The following is a 16,468-nucleotide window of genomic DNA, read 5'->3' as shown; positions in this document are numbered from 1 at the left end:
GAAAAATAGCCAAGGGTTCAGCAAAGTAAAAGGCCTGACTCCTTCCTCCCTCCCCGCTGCTCCTCTTGTTGAGAAATCCCATTATCCGGGAGAATGATTGTGAAACTCCAATCTGTCTGCAGCCGAGCCTATAGGCTGTCCCTCCCTCCTCCACCACTCCCCTGGTCCCCTTGTCTGTCTGCAGGGGGAAGACGAATATCTATATATTAAAGCTTTAAGGATCTATAAATCTGCTGGTGACAGGCCAAGCTCTTCCCCACAACATCTGACATAATCTAATGGGTTTACAGTTGCGTGAGTGCTTTTCTGAAGCAAATGAAAGCTCTTAGTTAGGGAACGCGTGAAATGGCATTGTTTGTTCCGGACCCCACGGCAAAGCCAGAGGATCATCCTCAAATTATCTCTCCTTTGCTTCAGCCGCCCTAGGACATCGGGCTCTGCCGAAGGAGCTGTGAAGACAGTTTCTGCCATCCTGGCCTTTCTGCCCGAGAGGTGCCAGGCACTGAGGGTAGGACTCATCCCCAGCTGTGTTCATTTTGCCAGGAAGCTTGAGGCTAATTGGGAACAGAAGGGATGCCCAGGGGATGGGGAGAGGGGACGAGAGAGAGGGAGGGTCTCCAAGGTAGAGGAGTGACAAATATTTGCTTGTAGCAAAACAAGCATCAAAACAAGAGAGGCTCCTAATGAGAGCTTTGGGCATTTTGTGCTTCCAGCTCTCAGGGGCCAACAGTGTGGGCTGGTGTGATTAGTTGCCTTGCTACTTGGCACGAGACCAATCCCTCTTTTCAATATCAAGTTTCATAAGCGTGGAACAATAACACATCATTATAAACCCTCTGGGAATGGTGGGTGGGTGGTGATAGGGGTTTTTTCCCTTCTCTTCAATAAATCCATCTTTTCAGTGCAGGTACATTTTCCCCTTGTAAATAGAGAATGGCAAGGGACGGATTGTGTCTGGGAAACTTGCTGTATTGTTAATCTGTTATTAGGCAAAAGTCTTAACACCAGACTGGGTGCTCAGAGGCCTCATTGCGTGCTCAGGATGGAATTATGCATCATGAATAAAAACCGCTGTCAACATGCATTGGTCTCAAAACATTAGAGCATATGGTATGTGATTATCTGTATTGTCAAGTGCAATAAAGTGAATTTGGATATAATAAAGAATGTAATATTTTAGAAATTTGGTAATAAACTAAGGAAGGGATGACAGCTGAGGTTCTTTAAGGCCCCAGACACAAATATAATGGAAGTTACTGGTCTCAGCAGCCAAGTGGCAGAATGGTCACAACATGGCTCTGTGTGCACTCTGGTGTTCCAGTTGGGGAGGGGCTGTCTGTCCGTCCCCCGCTTGCCCTCTCCGGAGAACACGGAGAGGCTCTGGGTCTTGTGTTTGACAGCGGGAGGGGGCGGTGGCTCCCGGTGGAGATCCAGGCCCTGCCTTCTTACCTGGACTGGAGGTGTGCCCTGTGGTATGCGCACTGCTCTAGGTAGTGGAAGGGTCTGTCTCTTTTTGACGGCAGTGTTTTGCCAGGTGTCAGGCTAAGCCATCCTGAGGATCCTCCTACTCTAGGGGAGTCACGTCTCAGCCAGTCTCCGGCCGTCTTTGCCCCCATTTGGTCAGTGGGGAAGGTGATGCCCAAAGCATAAGAATCCTGTGCAGCCATTTTCTGGAACCTGCATGCCGCGGGGTTGGTCAAATTATTATGTCAATACAGCAAGTCAGTGTAAGTAAGAAAACCAGATCTCCCAAAAGGCACGACTGCAGCAGCATCCGATCAGGGCTAGGACTAGTGCTCAGCTTCATGTGCACTGTCTTGTTTAAATGCTCTACGTCCCTAACGTTAATATCCTCATTCATGGTCAGTTGTGGAACTGGGATCATAGCCCATGTCTGAGCCCAAAGTCCAGACTCTTTCCACTCACAAGCCACAAATGAGGAGGTTCTTTCCACTCATAACCTTCTCTACAAACGAGAAGTTTTTTTCCATTCACAACCCACAAATAATAATCCACATGTCAGGACGCCTTACCACAAGAAACCTTTAATTTATTAAGTACCTAAGGCCTTGAAAGAATGTTCCAGAAAGAAATGCAGCCAGGTGATTTTTCTCTGTTCCTACTTGGGCATGGCTGTGGCCGGTCTGCATTTTTTTTTTTTTTTTTTTCCCTTAGCTTTGATTTTTGTTTCCTGGCTGTAGCTAGGTGAACTCATGCATCATCACTCTAGCAGTTTGCCTTGGTCTTGGTCCTTGTCTCCCTCTGGAAGAGCTCCTGCCCCAGCTCAAGTTTACTGATGAAGGCCGAGGCAGAACCTGTTTGCTTTTCCCAGCTGCTTTCATATTTCTGACCTGGGGCTTCGCCTTGACCACTGGCCTCTGACTTCAGGATTTGCCTTGATCCCCAAGCTTCCAGGAAACCCTGGGTGTGGCCTTGCTGTCCATGCTCAGAGCCTTCCTTCACCCGGGTATGCTGTGGCTCTGCCAGTCCTGGCTTCCGGCGCTGGTCCCGTGTGCTTCCCAGCTAGGCAGACAGTTTCATTATTAAGCGTGAAGAATTGGGAGTACCACCATTGGGACAGGCTAAAACAATTTGGATGGCTAGGAAAAGAAAAGACATTTAGACCATTTCATGCCTGGATACTTCTGTAATTCCCAGGGCAGGGTAGGCAGAGATTTGAATAAACCCCCTCTGGCCTAGGAGTCGTGTGACCTGGTTTCTGTTGGAGATGACATCAAAGTGAGTCCAAGTCCATTTCCAAATCACTTGGCTTTGGCACCTTGGGGTAAACCCCACGAGAACCCATCCCGGTGCAGCCAACATTTATTGATATCGAAATTATTTTCAGGTCTCATCGAGCAGCCCACTTATTCCAAGCAACATTAGGTACAAAATCCTTATATAAAAACTACAGACTTGTGCAGGGACGATAAACAGAAGCGTGCATTATCTCATTTAATCCTCGTGCCAGCCCTGTGAGGTCTGCCTCTTTATTCCTGTTTTACGGGTGCAGGCACAGGGTCAGAGAGGTTAATAGCTTGTTCCACATCACACAGCCGCTGATGCAGCACAAACAGGGTTTCGGCCACGTTCTCTGGTTCAAGACTCGAACCTCCCCAGTGGTCCATGGAGTCTCACTGCTCTGACATATGAACATGTTGCTCTTTCTCGTCCTCCCACCCAAACCATTCCACCTTGGTCCTTTTGAGTAGGCTGCACTGAGTGACATCAGATCTCAGGATAATTTCCTTTGGGCAAAATAAACCTTGAGTCCCTGTCTCTGAGTTTCTCCTCCCAGGCATGCTCATAGAACCTGTACAGGAGCTGAGGGTGGACCACAGAGAACACTTCTGCCCTTGCTATAAATTCTCAGGGTTACCCACTGACAAGCACCCTACCCACAGAAGAGCTGATGAAACTGAACTGAATGCCCCTAATGATCTGTGAACGTATTAATCCTACTTTCTGTTAATTAACAATATGATAAAACCAGCATTTCGTAAGTCGTTGCTTAACACATGTTTTAGCAATTATGTACTTAGTGGTTTGGATTCGGAATGCTAATAGAATAAAATTTTAATGAAGATACGATGCTATGAAAAACGTTATCGAGAAGAATTCAGGTATTGCTTCCAGTAACGTTGTAGGGGGCCCCTGTGTAGGGGTCTCAGTTCGAAGGGCGTACTCCCCCAAATGCCTTCTAAGCACTCTGTGTGCTGAGCCAGGAGGACCCAGGAGATCCTAGAATAGGCTGGCTCTCGTCTCCCATGAATGTTCCATGCACAAGCCCCTCCTTGGGAGTCAGGAGGGGGCCACGCCAGCTGGCAGTCCCTGACGGTACCCACGCCCGCCCACCTACTCTCTGGCTTTTAGTAGTCCCTGTGACTAAGGAATGGCGTCAGAACCAGAGTTCGGAATGCAGCCACGCCGTCTCTTCTCAGAACAGGAATCTCCAAAAATTTTTAATTGTGCAGAAAAAAAAACGTTAGCACCCCCCGACATATCTTATCAAATTTTCAATTTCTGTGCATGTACACTATGCTAATATATCATGTCTATTATAAAACCTATATAAATAGGAATATAATAGAGTAGGATACATTTGAAATAAGCCATATTTAGGATTTTATTAATAATTGAAATAATATTTTTAGTGAGAGCAATGTGATTGAATATGCTTCTTTCAAATTCTTGATTTAACCTTTTGTGCTCCAGCTCTAAAGTTTGGATTCTAAGTCTAGCTTATTTCGATACTTAGTTTTAATGCCTGTTATAACTGAAAAATACACCTCACAGATACACAGATCTCAGTGGAAGAAGCACATTCATTGTGCTGACTAAATCATGAAACTAATTTTTCAATTCTATCCTCCAATTATGCAAAGAATTTTGTTGAAATTCATCTTGTAAATTTTTATGTTCTCTGATGTCAATCAGTTTTTCATGCAAACTAATCAAGTGTTGCATTTTTATATTTTTAACAAATGGGTTCAAAATTCACTGAACTGTTCGTTTTTTAAAAAATGAGTTTTATAGTTTCGTTTCCAAGTTTTAAAAGCATGCAGATATGAAAGTTTTTGTAGATGACCCAGTTATATCATTTTTCATGACACAATCACAATAGAAATATTTCACAACATTTCTTGTCCAAGTGCTTTCTCTTACAGCAAAAGTTTCTGCTGAAAAACGGGTTCTTTCTCACACATGTGGCTGCCATTTGTCCCATCTAATCAGAACACTTTATGAGGGCGTGTTGTGTCTGGAGGAGTCTCGCTAGGAGAAAACGGTCAACTTGTCATTTTCTGATAGTGGCATTGCTTATGTTAGTATTGTCTACAATCCGCTTTTCTTTGCAGTGTCCATTTCGTGAGGGTTCCTTTACTTAAAGCCAGATCACATAATCTGTGTGTCGATTTACTGGGCACACTCGAACGGCACTAGGTCGCATTTCCCTTTTTCCTTGGGGGGTCTGAGATAAGTGTCTAGCTGATATATGGTTGTGTGAGGGCACTGGGACCATTAAATACCAAATATCAGCAAAGCGGAAATTTAGATGAAAAATAAGAATTAGGCATTATACTTTTTTCCTTTTTTCAGTGTCTCTTAACTCTAAGTGTACATAAAAATCACCTGGGGAGATTTTAAAACATACAGATGCTGGGGTGCTACCGCAGACCTAACTCAATTCAGAGGGTGGAGCATAAGCATCTTATTTTTTTTAATTTTCCTAAGTGATTCTGATGTCAGAATCGCTGTTGAGAATCGCTGTTCCAGACCAGTGCTTCTTAAATGTTAATTTGCTTAAAAATCACTTGGGGGAATTTGTTAAGATGCAGATTTGGGTTCAGGAGGTCCAGGGTGGGGCCTGAGACTCTGCATTTCCAGCAGTTTCAGTTCCCAGGAGGTGCTGATGCTGCCAGTTGGTGGAACATCCTGAGTAGTCTCTAGATTGCGCCCTCCCCGCCCCCCGCCCTCCCCCCCGCCCCCCACACACACACACACACACACACACACACACACACACACACACGATCTGGCCCCTAACCACCTCCGTCCCTGCTTCTCCACCCCTGCTTCTCCACCCGCTTCCTCCCTTTCCCACCCTGGCCATTGTCTGGGGAGCCTAGGAGTCCATCCTCCTCTAGCGCCCAATACAGCTGCTGCCCCCGCCAGGCTGCCTGGGCTGCCGGTCTCAGCTTCTCTGAGAGATCTGGCTTCCAGATGTTAAGCACAGTTTCTTTAACAGCCAGAAGAATAAAATCAAACAAGCCGGCCCCCACTCCATGGTGAATAAGCATGTGTGTCTTGTGCAGAGGCACCTCAGTGGGCAGCCACCTACTCCCCTCGCTCCTCTCCTCCCCCACCAACTCTAGGTTGGTTGGCTTGCTGGCAGCACGGCCGGCTGGAGTCATGGAGATGCCGGCAGACCCGACCCTTCTGCGGGGGGCACGGAGCGGGTGACAGGCGCAGTGGGCGTCCAGCCAGGGCTCTGTCAGTTGGGACTATTCTGAAACCATACCTCATAATAAAAGTCATATAATTTGTGGCAGTGCTGAAAGCCTGCTTCCAAGTAGTGGTTTTTTGATGGAGTCTTGGAACCTTATCTGAGGGCAATAACTGTTCCCTGAGAACTTGTTAGAGGGGAGGCAGGTGGCTGTCTTGAGATGGCTGCTGGGGAGGCCGCGGCTTTCCGGAGGGGTCCTTTATACTGAGGCGGAGGGGCACAGGGCTGCTTTCGACCCTTCCTTGTGGAGCCGGTTTCGTGTGTCCGCCCCATCTTCCCCTCTTTGTTTCCCTCCATCTCCTTCATGTTCCTTCCTCAGAGGGTACCAGTGTACCCACCTCAAGAACAGAGGCTCATGGCTTTTTTGTCAGCAGCCAGACTGTAGGCTCCTGGCCCTGGAGTGAACCCGGGAGCCACCGTGGTACATCGGTAGTCAGGGAGGGTGAGGACCAGTATGGAGGGCTCAGCCAGCACAGGGCCTGGCCCTCAAGGATCAGTACATGATTTTTGTTTTTACCCAAAAGAGTGCACAGGAGGGTCTTTTTAAGTAACAAGACTGCCTGGGAAATTACCACACGACTTGTTTTATCTCTCCCTGTCCTGAGTCTTGTTCCCACCGTGGTCGTTGGTACAGCACTGTGGGCATCTCCCTGACACACACGTAAGTGATGCTCAAAGCAGAGGGCAAAGGTAAGCACGTGCGGAGATGGAGGTTCGGATAGGGGAGAAGCCATTAAAAGTCTCATTTGATTGCTGGGAGAGGGTAGCTAACCCCTCACAAGTATTTTCAAGCGATCCTCCAGGCCCATGGAGGTATTTTGTTATTTCCGTCCCATGGAGGAAGATCCCAAAGGTCAGAGTGGTTGAGTAACTTGCTCAGAGTCACACAGCCAGTCATTGCTGGAGCCAGGATTTGAGCCCAGATCTACCTGGCTCCAAAGTCCAGTCCTGTTTCCACCCCTCCTCAGCAGGGGCATTAAGGTAGATTGAAACTTGCTATTATTTTCCAGGATGCTCACTGCATGAGTGGGGCTGGAGGGTGAGTGTCAGAAAAGGCGACAGATTTGAAACCCACTCTTTGGGGGAGAGCCTGGGCACACTAGCCCGAATGCCCACCTCTGCACGGTGTAGCTTCCAGCTGGTGCCCTCTCTCTCCCCTGAGCTCAGAGAGCCCTGGGATTCAGAAGCCTTGGAGGACACACTGCTGCTGGCGGAGCCCGCTGCAGCCTCCCCGGGCTCTGTGGTTTCCAGCGCAGACGCGGACGTGGCGCGTCCTCGCGCCCTTGCTCCAGCGGCGCGCTCCGCCCCGGCTTCCTCCGCCCCTCTGGGCCGGCGCTGCGGCCCTGGCACCTTCTGCCGGAGTCCTGATCCGAGCCAGTTGTCTAGCGATTTAATTTGGTGAATTTACCACCGCGTCCCAGAGTTTATATTGGCACTTAACAGCAGTAATATGTGTCTCTCTCGCCAAGAACTGACTATTTTCCCGAGCAAGATGGAACACCACGCACAAAAAATAGGTTTGTGAACTAATCTGCTGCCCTGACAAGTGTCATTCACAGAATCACTGCTATGGAGCGCAGTCGGAATGAAATGAGGTTGGGGTTGTCTGGCCTGGATCACAGGTGCTTTTTCCCCCTCGGTTAACAAGAGTCTGGGATGAGACGCCCTTTTCTCTGCAGCCACAGACATTTTCAAATCATACTATCAGTATTCATGGCAGATTTCACTCTTAGAAAAATAGTTGGGGATGGTTGGAGGTCTCTCTCTCTCCCTCCACCTCACTCCCCTCTCTGCGTCTCTTTCTCTCACTCTCTCTTTTCCCTTCCGTCCTCCCTCTCTTCCTTCCTGGGTGTTATTTTTTTGCCCCCCAAATCCCCACCCCAATCTCACAGACTCAGGAGGTGCCCCCATCAGTAAAAAATAAAATAAAATAAAATAAAAATCTCCCACCTCCTGAATAAGCTGTTTGGAATTCTAAAGTAAAACCCATTTGCTTTTGCATAAGGGCTTGATACAGGTAAATCACTAATACCTCTGGGAAAGAAGCAGAATCAGTCATTTATACTTTAGTATGAACTGGTTTCTGATCCTTCCATGAACCTGGGAGTGAGAAGCTTCATCTTTGCCTCTGATCTCTCCCTGCCTTGGCTGAGGGTTGCCCGTGGGTCTAAAAGATGCAGCTTTCCATGAAAGAGAGATCAGGCTTCTTAATACAGCTTTAGTTTCCCCCTTCACTTGAAAGAGGAGCCTAGAGAGTCTCTTTCCTGTGGCGTGTTCTTGGTTCTTTTTTTACCAGATGATCTCTACTTAGCTCGTCCCGAATTGGGAAACATAGAGTCAGACTTGGGTGGGTATCAGAATCACTAGAGAGCTGGTTCATGTGCAGCTTCCTGGGCCACATTAGAAAGCAGACAGAGCCCAGGGATCTGCATTTTAAACGAGCTCCGCCCCACCGGGAGACTGCCAAAGGACCGCAGGGAGAAACGGTTCCCTTCCACCCTCCAACTTGGTTTATGGTCTGGTGGCCTCCGTAAACAGTCCCGAGGTCACGACGGCCGTATGAAAAAATTACTTGTAACTAGATTCTTAATGAAATGCTTACTGGTTCACGGTTGTTGTCTGACTTTTAGAAAGTTGATGCTCACATTTCAAGGTCAGATGTTAGCTAGAACATCCATGGGCTGAAAAGGAAAGAAAAGCACCTTTCCAATTGAGAAATTGGCTACCCTCTGGCAAATGCTACCAATGTAGCTTAATGTTAATTTAAGGAATTCAGTCTTGCGCAGTTCCTTCATACTAGATTGGAAATCTGATAGTGTCATTTCTGTTATCTGATTCCCCACACACCTGAGGTTGCTCCCCTCCCTGTCCCCAAATCCCCCACCCCCAGCTCCCAAAGGTGGCTGGAGAGGCGCAGGTGCAAGCTGGCTCACCAAGTCACTCTCCCCCTCCTGATTAAGTGGTGTGTGGGGATCAAGGAGACCCACGTCGATTCTCACCGATCTATGCCTTGCCTGCGTGCGCGAGCCACTTGTAATTCCCCACAGCCCCAGCCAGCTCTGCAAGGCAGAAAGAAATATGACCAGGCAAGTTGAGAAAATAAATTAAACTAAGTGTCAACTTTTCTTGTTTCTCTCCTCATTATTAAGAGATGGAATGGGGCTCGTTTATCAAGCAGGGGGAGAAATTAATTGACACGGCTTTAATATCATGATGTCTGGCGTGTCTGGTCACATCCCTTCATTTTTTGGAAAGGCATTTTATTAGAGTTTACAGCAACCAGCTGCCAAACTACTGGTGTAAACGAGGAAGCAGGTGCGTGAAGGGTGCCACAGTGGAAGGGCTGCAGTGCCACCTGAAGGGGACATGGCAGGAAGGAAGGGCCAGGCCAGAAAGAGGCAGCCTGTTGGCTCAGGGTCAGGAAGGAAGTGGGGTATTGGGGAGGAGAGAGGGATGCTACGAAGGGGGACGTCTGCAGACCCCTCGAGTTCATCACAGGCTTGTTTGCTGGGCCTGGGCGAGGGTGGTAGCAAGCCTCTGCTTTTGGTGGCCTCCTGGCTCGCACGTCTTTCTTCTGACCAGGCCCCGGGCTGAGTCCTGCGTCCATCACAGGTCAGCATGTCTGCCCCTGTTCTTTGGTCTTAATAAGGCCAAGGAAGTGAGTGCTTCTGTTATCCCTCCAGGGCGGCTGACTCATTAGAGAGCCGTGAGCTGCAAGAAGTCTCTAGCATCGGGCTTGATAACCCAGTCCCGTTTCAGGCAGGTCTGTGGTTGGGGTCTGGAAATGTCCAAAGAAGTCACTCTTCCTATGCCCGTCCTAGGTCAGACTGGTTTAGGAGATGCTCAAGTTGTTTGTCTTTATAAAGGTCATCTTTGTCGTGTGCCTTTGAAAAACCCCGGTATCTCCTCAGCTGCGTTATGTTGAAGGGCTCAGACACATCGGGCAGCAAGGGAAGCATTCGTTCAGCTGGACGAGCACGTCTTCTCCGCACTCCATCCTTGCCCTCCTTCTGCTGGGTCGTTAGGATGAGAGGCTGTTGCTCATTTTTAGAGACTCTTGCAGGAAAACGTGACGGGGCAGGATTCTAGAGCCAGGCTGTGGGACAAGATTAGAATCCAGGAGATACGGGGATTAGAATAACCCACCTTTATGTGAAGCAAAGAACATGGACTCCTACCTGGGCCTCTATTCTTCATCCCTAAAGTGGGTCCAGTTATTCTTACTAAACAGGTGAGATGTGAATTAAAAGAATGGCTGCTTGATAAGTGTGAATAAGCTTTTTGTTTTTGAAATGCTGATCAGGTTGTGGACTGATAATAAATACCCGCCTTTGGGGTACCAGATGTTAGAAGTAACTTAAGGAATCCCATCTCTGGCTTCTGAAGTCCACATTACCATTTGGGCGTTAAAGCAGACACAACCCAGACTAATTCCTAATTAGGGGCAACCCCACCTCTTCCTTAATACCTAATGTCTGAAAATGCTCTGGAAACTCTAAAGGCAGCTAAGACTGGATTCCACTCATGTCCAGGTAATGTGCAGGGAGCATCCCAAAGTGTCACACCATCATTGGAAACAAGTCCTTTCTTTTGGAAAGACAGCTTGTTTTTTTTCTTCTTGGAACTGATCAGTCTTCTCAGTTATATTTTTTAGGGCAAATTCAGGGCACGTGAAGCCACCCCATCCCACCATGTCTCTATGCATACTGCTCATCTCGCCTCTACTTGTCAGACGGGCCAGCAGGATGGGGCCCAGACATTCTCCATCCAGGGCTCCAGGCAAAGGGAACTGATTAGCCAGACCTGCTATAGCCCATAGAGGTGGCTCAGAAATGTTCTGAGTTAGGCATGAGGCAGCCCGAGGTGAAATGTCACTGACAGACACACAGCTGAGTGGGGGTGAACTCTGTGACAAAGCATGCAGACCCCCATTTCTCATGGCCCAGGCTCTTACCCTCTCTGAGACATAGGGCCACCAAATCCATCTTTGAACACCTACATCTTTGACCTAGGGAAGCCTCTGCTGTTCTGCTCCAGCTTAGTGGTCACATGTCATCGGGGACGAATCATTTAACTGAGCTGAGCAGTTGAGCAAAATGACAATGGCGGAGTCTGCCCCACCTCTCATAGGGTTGCCTTGGGGACCGAGTAGGGCGACTGATGTATGAGAAACATTTTGAAACCAGAAAGTGCTCCCCACACCCAAACCCAAGGCTCTTATATTTATTCTGGAAGCAGCCCACGGATACTGCCACATCCCTCAACACTGAATTACTAGCAGGAGAGGGAGGTTGCATGAGTTATAAATATATTTGCACCCACATACCTTAAATTCCTCATAGGACACTTAGAATAAAGTTGACAATCTGAATTTTCTTTCCTCCATCATTTTTTCCCCATTAACCAAGTGTGTTAACTCATGGCTTAACATCGATTTTCACTGAAGATGCATTGGGCACTACCCAATCACCTATTACTGTTCATCGACCTATATGAAAAGAGAAGAAAATTATTTTTGAGGCTAGGAGGAGGCCGGCCATTTCCATCTCTCCCTCCCTGGCCTAAAAAAGAATTCTTTGTAAGTTGACTGTTGGATGTTCCTCAGTGACTGCGTTTGGAGCAGGTCGTTTTAATTTTGAGGTATCTTGTTTTCAGATTTCTCTTCTTCTCTGTCTGCATTTTTTTTTTTATAGCTTTGTCAGATGAATATTCAGTTTTGTTCATTTGAATAAAAGAGGGAAAAAGGGTTTGACTTAAATGCTTATCTCTTAAATAGAGCTTACTGTTAGTTTCCAATAATAGCGTCATTCAGGAGAATGCTGTAGAATTTCATTTTTAAAGGCTCTCTGTCAGCTGCTATCATATTTATGTCCATTTTTAAATCCTTTTTGTTTGGGGTTAACCTTCCTGCCACCTTCTTTGTCCAAGTTTTGCTGACTCCTGGAGCCCCTCAGAAGCACAGAGTACGGTTTAAGGTGGGGACTTTACAAGAGGCCAGGCAAGTGTCATTTTGCCAATGACAGGTGAGAGAGTTTCTTTGGTGAACCTAGCCTTTTGGCCCTTTGATGCTGCCCGTCCCCCAGTTGTCAGTCTCTAGGACTCTCTCCTCTCTGTTCTGAATGGTGGCTTGAGTGGCTTTGAATATGCCCAGGAAGTTTTCTGGCTCCAGGTGGCACCTCCTAAGGACCAAGGGAGATGAGAAATGGAACACAGGGTGTGAATGTTCACGGGGACCCCCAAAGGGCCCGGATGAAGTGCAAACCTTTTAGGCGCACCATGAGCAGATCCAGGCCCTTGCCTTGGTGAGGGCCAGAGCGGGACCCCTGCCCCACCCCATGCACCCCCTGCCCGGTTCTGCTGGCTTCTCGTAGAGGCCCAGAGAGGTGAAGGGACTCCCCAGGGGCACACAGCTCATTATTTGGTCCTTGTGTCTTTTGAGTGAGAATAGTTACTCATTTCTTTTACCTGGCTGCTGCATGGGACATAGTAGGTCTGCTGGTTAGAAGTCACACATTGGGCACCATACCTGGCTGCTACACCTCAGTCTGATGGTCTTTCACGAGGCCCCATTTCTGATTCTTTCCAGGGCTTTCATTTGGAAATATGGGAGGGAAATAATCAGTCCTTCCTGCCCTTTCTCAGGAAGACTCAGCCTCCCTGAGCCTCAGGAAGAATCTCTGCACATAGCAGATTGTTCAAAAGACCGCAGTGCCTTGAAAACATTATGCTAAGTGAAATAAACCAGACACAAGAGGACCCATATTGTATGATTCCACTTACATGAGTTACCTAGAATGGATGGACAAATTCATAGAAACAGAGGTAGAATAGAGGTTACTAGGAACCGAGGGAGGAAGGAATGGGGAGTTACAGCTTCAAGGGTATAGCATTTTAGTGTGGAATAGTGAAAAAGTTCTGGAAATGCATGGTGGTGTTGGTTGCACAATATTGTACTTCACTGTACGCTTAAAAATGGTTAAAATTGTAAATTTTCTTACATATATTTCACCCAATTAAAAAAATTAATTTCAAAAAAGAAAAAGACTTTGATGCCAAAAGAAGATTTTTCTCACCCACCACCTTACCCCTCCCAAATTTCTGACCCTGTTGTTTTATCCTTAACACCTCAGTTAAATTTATTTAGGGAGTCGTTCGCCACCAAGTTTCTAATTTGTTGTAAACAGCAATGCACCTGTGAGATGAAAACGATTGTATATAAGGAATAACATTTATTGATAATTGTTTCACTGTTTCTTTGCTTTCTCCAAATAGAATAAATAAATATTTTAGACATAATCAAGTTTGCTTTCTCTATTTGGGCCAGATAGGAATGTTAAAACAATATAGATCTTTAAAATACTGCAAATGATTCTCGACGTCGCTGAATTGTTATGCATCTAATGTTGATGGGCCTGAAATCCAGGCTCTTCTTTGATCCAGGGAAATCATTTTTGTGATACTCAAATTTTGAGTCCTGTGGGGTTAGGGAAGGGATCAGCAGGGAGAATATCAGAGTCAGAATTAGGAGTGACGCAGTGAGTCCTGCCTCCTTCGCAGTGTACCATCTGCATTTTAATCCGTGTCTCCGAACTCCATCGCACCTCTTCCTGTCTCTGAGTGGTGGCACAAAGTGGGAAATTGGGGCAACGTGAGTCCTGAATGGTATTGGGCCTGGAGTTCAGACAGTGATTTATTTGCATAGTGGACCAAGAAGGCGGCGGTTGTAGCAGAAAAGCAGTTTCCATGGCAGTGAACACAACCGATGGTCCTTGTGGTGACTTGACTTACCCAGGGGTCAAGTTCATGTGCTCGCCAGCAAGCTTGCTTTAAACCAGGGTGTCCTCTGGCTCAGGGCGCAGTACCTTTGACTGGCGCTGACATCATGTTCTTTCCCAGTGGCACCAATGGGTTTGGTTTATTCATCCACGTTCTCCTGTCTTCTCCCCAAAGCATGTGATTGGCCTGGCTGGAGATCATGTGTGACCGCCTATGTGGGGGTGGCCAAGCCTGTAACCTTGCTGAATTGATTTCCAGTGGCCGTCAAAACAAATTAGAATAAACTCGGTGGCTTAAAACAACAAAAATTTATTCTCTTGCAGTTCTGGAGGCCAGAAGTCTGAAACCAAGGTGATAGCAGGGCCACAATCTTTCCTTGCCTCTCCCAGCTTCTGGTGGCTTCAGGAATTCCTTGGCTTGTGGATGCATCACTGTAGTCTCTGCCTCTGTCTTCACATGGACTTCTCCCTCTCCTTCCTCTTATAAGAACACCTGCTATTGGATTTAGGGCCCACCTTAATTCTTGAGGTCCTTAATTATGTTTGCAAAAACCCCTTTACAAATAAAATCACATTCATAGGTTCCAGGAGTTAGGACATGGAGGTATTGGGGGTGGGGGAGACACTATTCAACCGTTATGCTCACCCTAACTAGCAGTGAGGTTGCCCCTAAGAATCAACCTGTCTTGGCTTGTTTAGGAGACCTTTGGAGACAAATGTGACCCATTGTGACCACAGGCTGAAAGCGAGCGTCGTTGAGGGAGGAGGGGTGAGGTCTGTACAGGGAAGATGTTCTCCTTGAGTGGAAACCTCTGACTCATGCCTTGTAGGGAGCGAATGGCTTAAGAAGAGTGATGTTGTCATGCTGATCTCTGCATCCTCTAGGATGCCTAGCACAGGTGAGAGCTCGTAAATTCAGAAGGAAGAGCCAAATCAGTCTTGAGTTGGGGAGGCAGTGATGCAGACGGATTAGCAAGATACTCAGAACCCCGGAGGAACAGAAATGGCTCATCTAGTCATTCATTCAGCCGGTAGACACTCAGCACTCTGCATATCAGGGGCTCTGCATCCTGGGGGCCCAGAGCGAATGAGGCCCCGGCCCTGCCCTCCTTCTGAAGCCGATTCTAGCAGATCCCTGCATCCTCTGCCATGCCGCCCAGCCGCCCCTGAGAACCTTTTGAAGGGTGCTGCATCTCACTTCATTCTTGAGGGGCCCCTAGGATCTGGGCTGTAGGAGGGTGGGTAGGAAGGAGGAGATTAACCAAAATGATGTGGGTCCCCTTCTGAGCTGCAGGAGTCCTCAGCTGCCTGGCTGAGAGGTTTAACTGATGGTTTTCATGGGGTGGAGGGGGGCGCCAACACACCAAAGCCCAAAGAGAAGTCATTTGGAGATGACTTCTGGTGCGGCTCTTGTCCAGCTCTGCACATAATAAATGGGACCAAGGGCCAAAGAGGAGGAGACACCTCAGCAGAGGGAACCTGAAGGATGCGTCGCAGCCCTCTGCGGGGACCTGGGTTAGAGGGGGGCCTCACTTCAAACAAAGTCTCATGGTGTCTGAGGACCCAGCTTCTCCAGGATGACGCTGGGAGATACTTGCCAACTTTGAGCCCTGATGGCAAATGCTTGTGTCCCTCCCATGGTGTGTGTGGCTTTCAGTCTTACGTGTCTGTAGTGGGCTGGACTGTGTGGACTGGGAACGTTGGCCCGTTATTTGGTGTGTGGTAATAACTCATATATCGTGATAAACACCATGATTGTCGTTCGAGTAGTGTTCCTTTTCCGTAAGACAGTGGTCTTACGGAAAGTTGTCTGAGAGCAGAGAGTGGACTTTTTCATCCGTTTCCTGAGGAATCTTCTAGACCCTACAAGAGCTACGATGTAGGAGCTCACTGTTTTCTGCTGTTCCTTAGAAAATGGTGGTGGAAGGGACTTGAGACATTCTCTCTCCACCTTGGGTTTCTGGGACCCAAAGGAGACCCATAAGCTTGAAAAGGAAGCATCTATATTTTTACTCATTGACAGGAAACACTAATTATTGTAATACAAACGATAACAGCCCTGATTTTCATCTTCCTCATTGGTGTGCCCAGGCGTGTGTTCGGCAGGTTCATGTCTTTGGGGAGGAGAGTGCCTTGGGCAGTTCGAGCTGCTATTAAAAAGTACTGTAGACGGGGAGGCTTATTAACAACAAAAAATTACTTCCCATAGTTCTGGAGGCTGGAAGTCCAAGGTCAGGGCATCGGCATGGTGAGGTTTTTGGTGAAGGCCGTCTTCCTGTGACAAGCAGCCATCTTCTCATCGTAGCCTGAAGTGGCAGAGAGCAGAAAAGGCCAGCTCTCTGTGTCTTTTATCAGGGCACTAATCTGTTCGCGAGGCCTCTACCCCCATGACCTAAATGCCGCCCAGAAGCGCCCCCTCTTGGGGGTTAGGATCTCAGTGGATGAATTGGCGGGGCGGGGGGGATACAAACGTTCATTCCACGGTAGAATCTTGTGAATCGTGATTTGGGTTGGGACCCGAGGTGTGGGACCCAGTGTCCACACTCGCCGGCATAATTTGCAGGTACAAACCTCGAGGCGTAGGATGGGGAAGGGGCTTCTTTCCAGGATGACACATAAGTTCAGAGTCAGAACTGGAACGCAGGCCTGCTGCCTCCCCGTTCGGAGTGTCCACACTCTCTGCCCGTGT

At 47.8% G+C, this 16,468-nt stretch overlaps 1 protein-coding gene across 1 annotated transcript in view; it reads left to right on the top strand.

Moving 5' to 3' along the window:
• The window catches only part of LOC105302139 (RNA-binding protein Musashi homolog 2), a 264,916-nt gene that overhangs the window by 164,085 nt on the left and 84,363 nt on the right, over positions 1–16,468 (top strand). The gene's annotated exons all lie outside the window — the stretch shown is intronic.

This window comes from Pteropus vampyrus, unplaced genomic scaffold (assembly GCF_000151845.1).
Source record: "Pteropus vampyrus isolate Shadow unplaced genomic scaffold, Pvam_2.0 Scaffold261, whole genome shotgun sequence".
Taxonomy (NCBI): domain Eukaryota; kingdom Metazoa; phylum Chordata; class Mammalia; order Chiroptera; family Pteropodidae; genus Pteropus; species Pteropus vampyrus.
The sequence above is the reverse complement of the archived record's forward strand: the minus strand, read 5'-3'. Positions and strand labels throughout refer to the sequence as shown.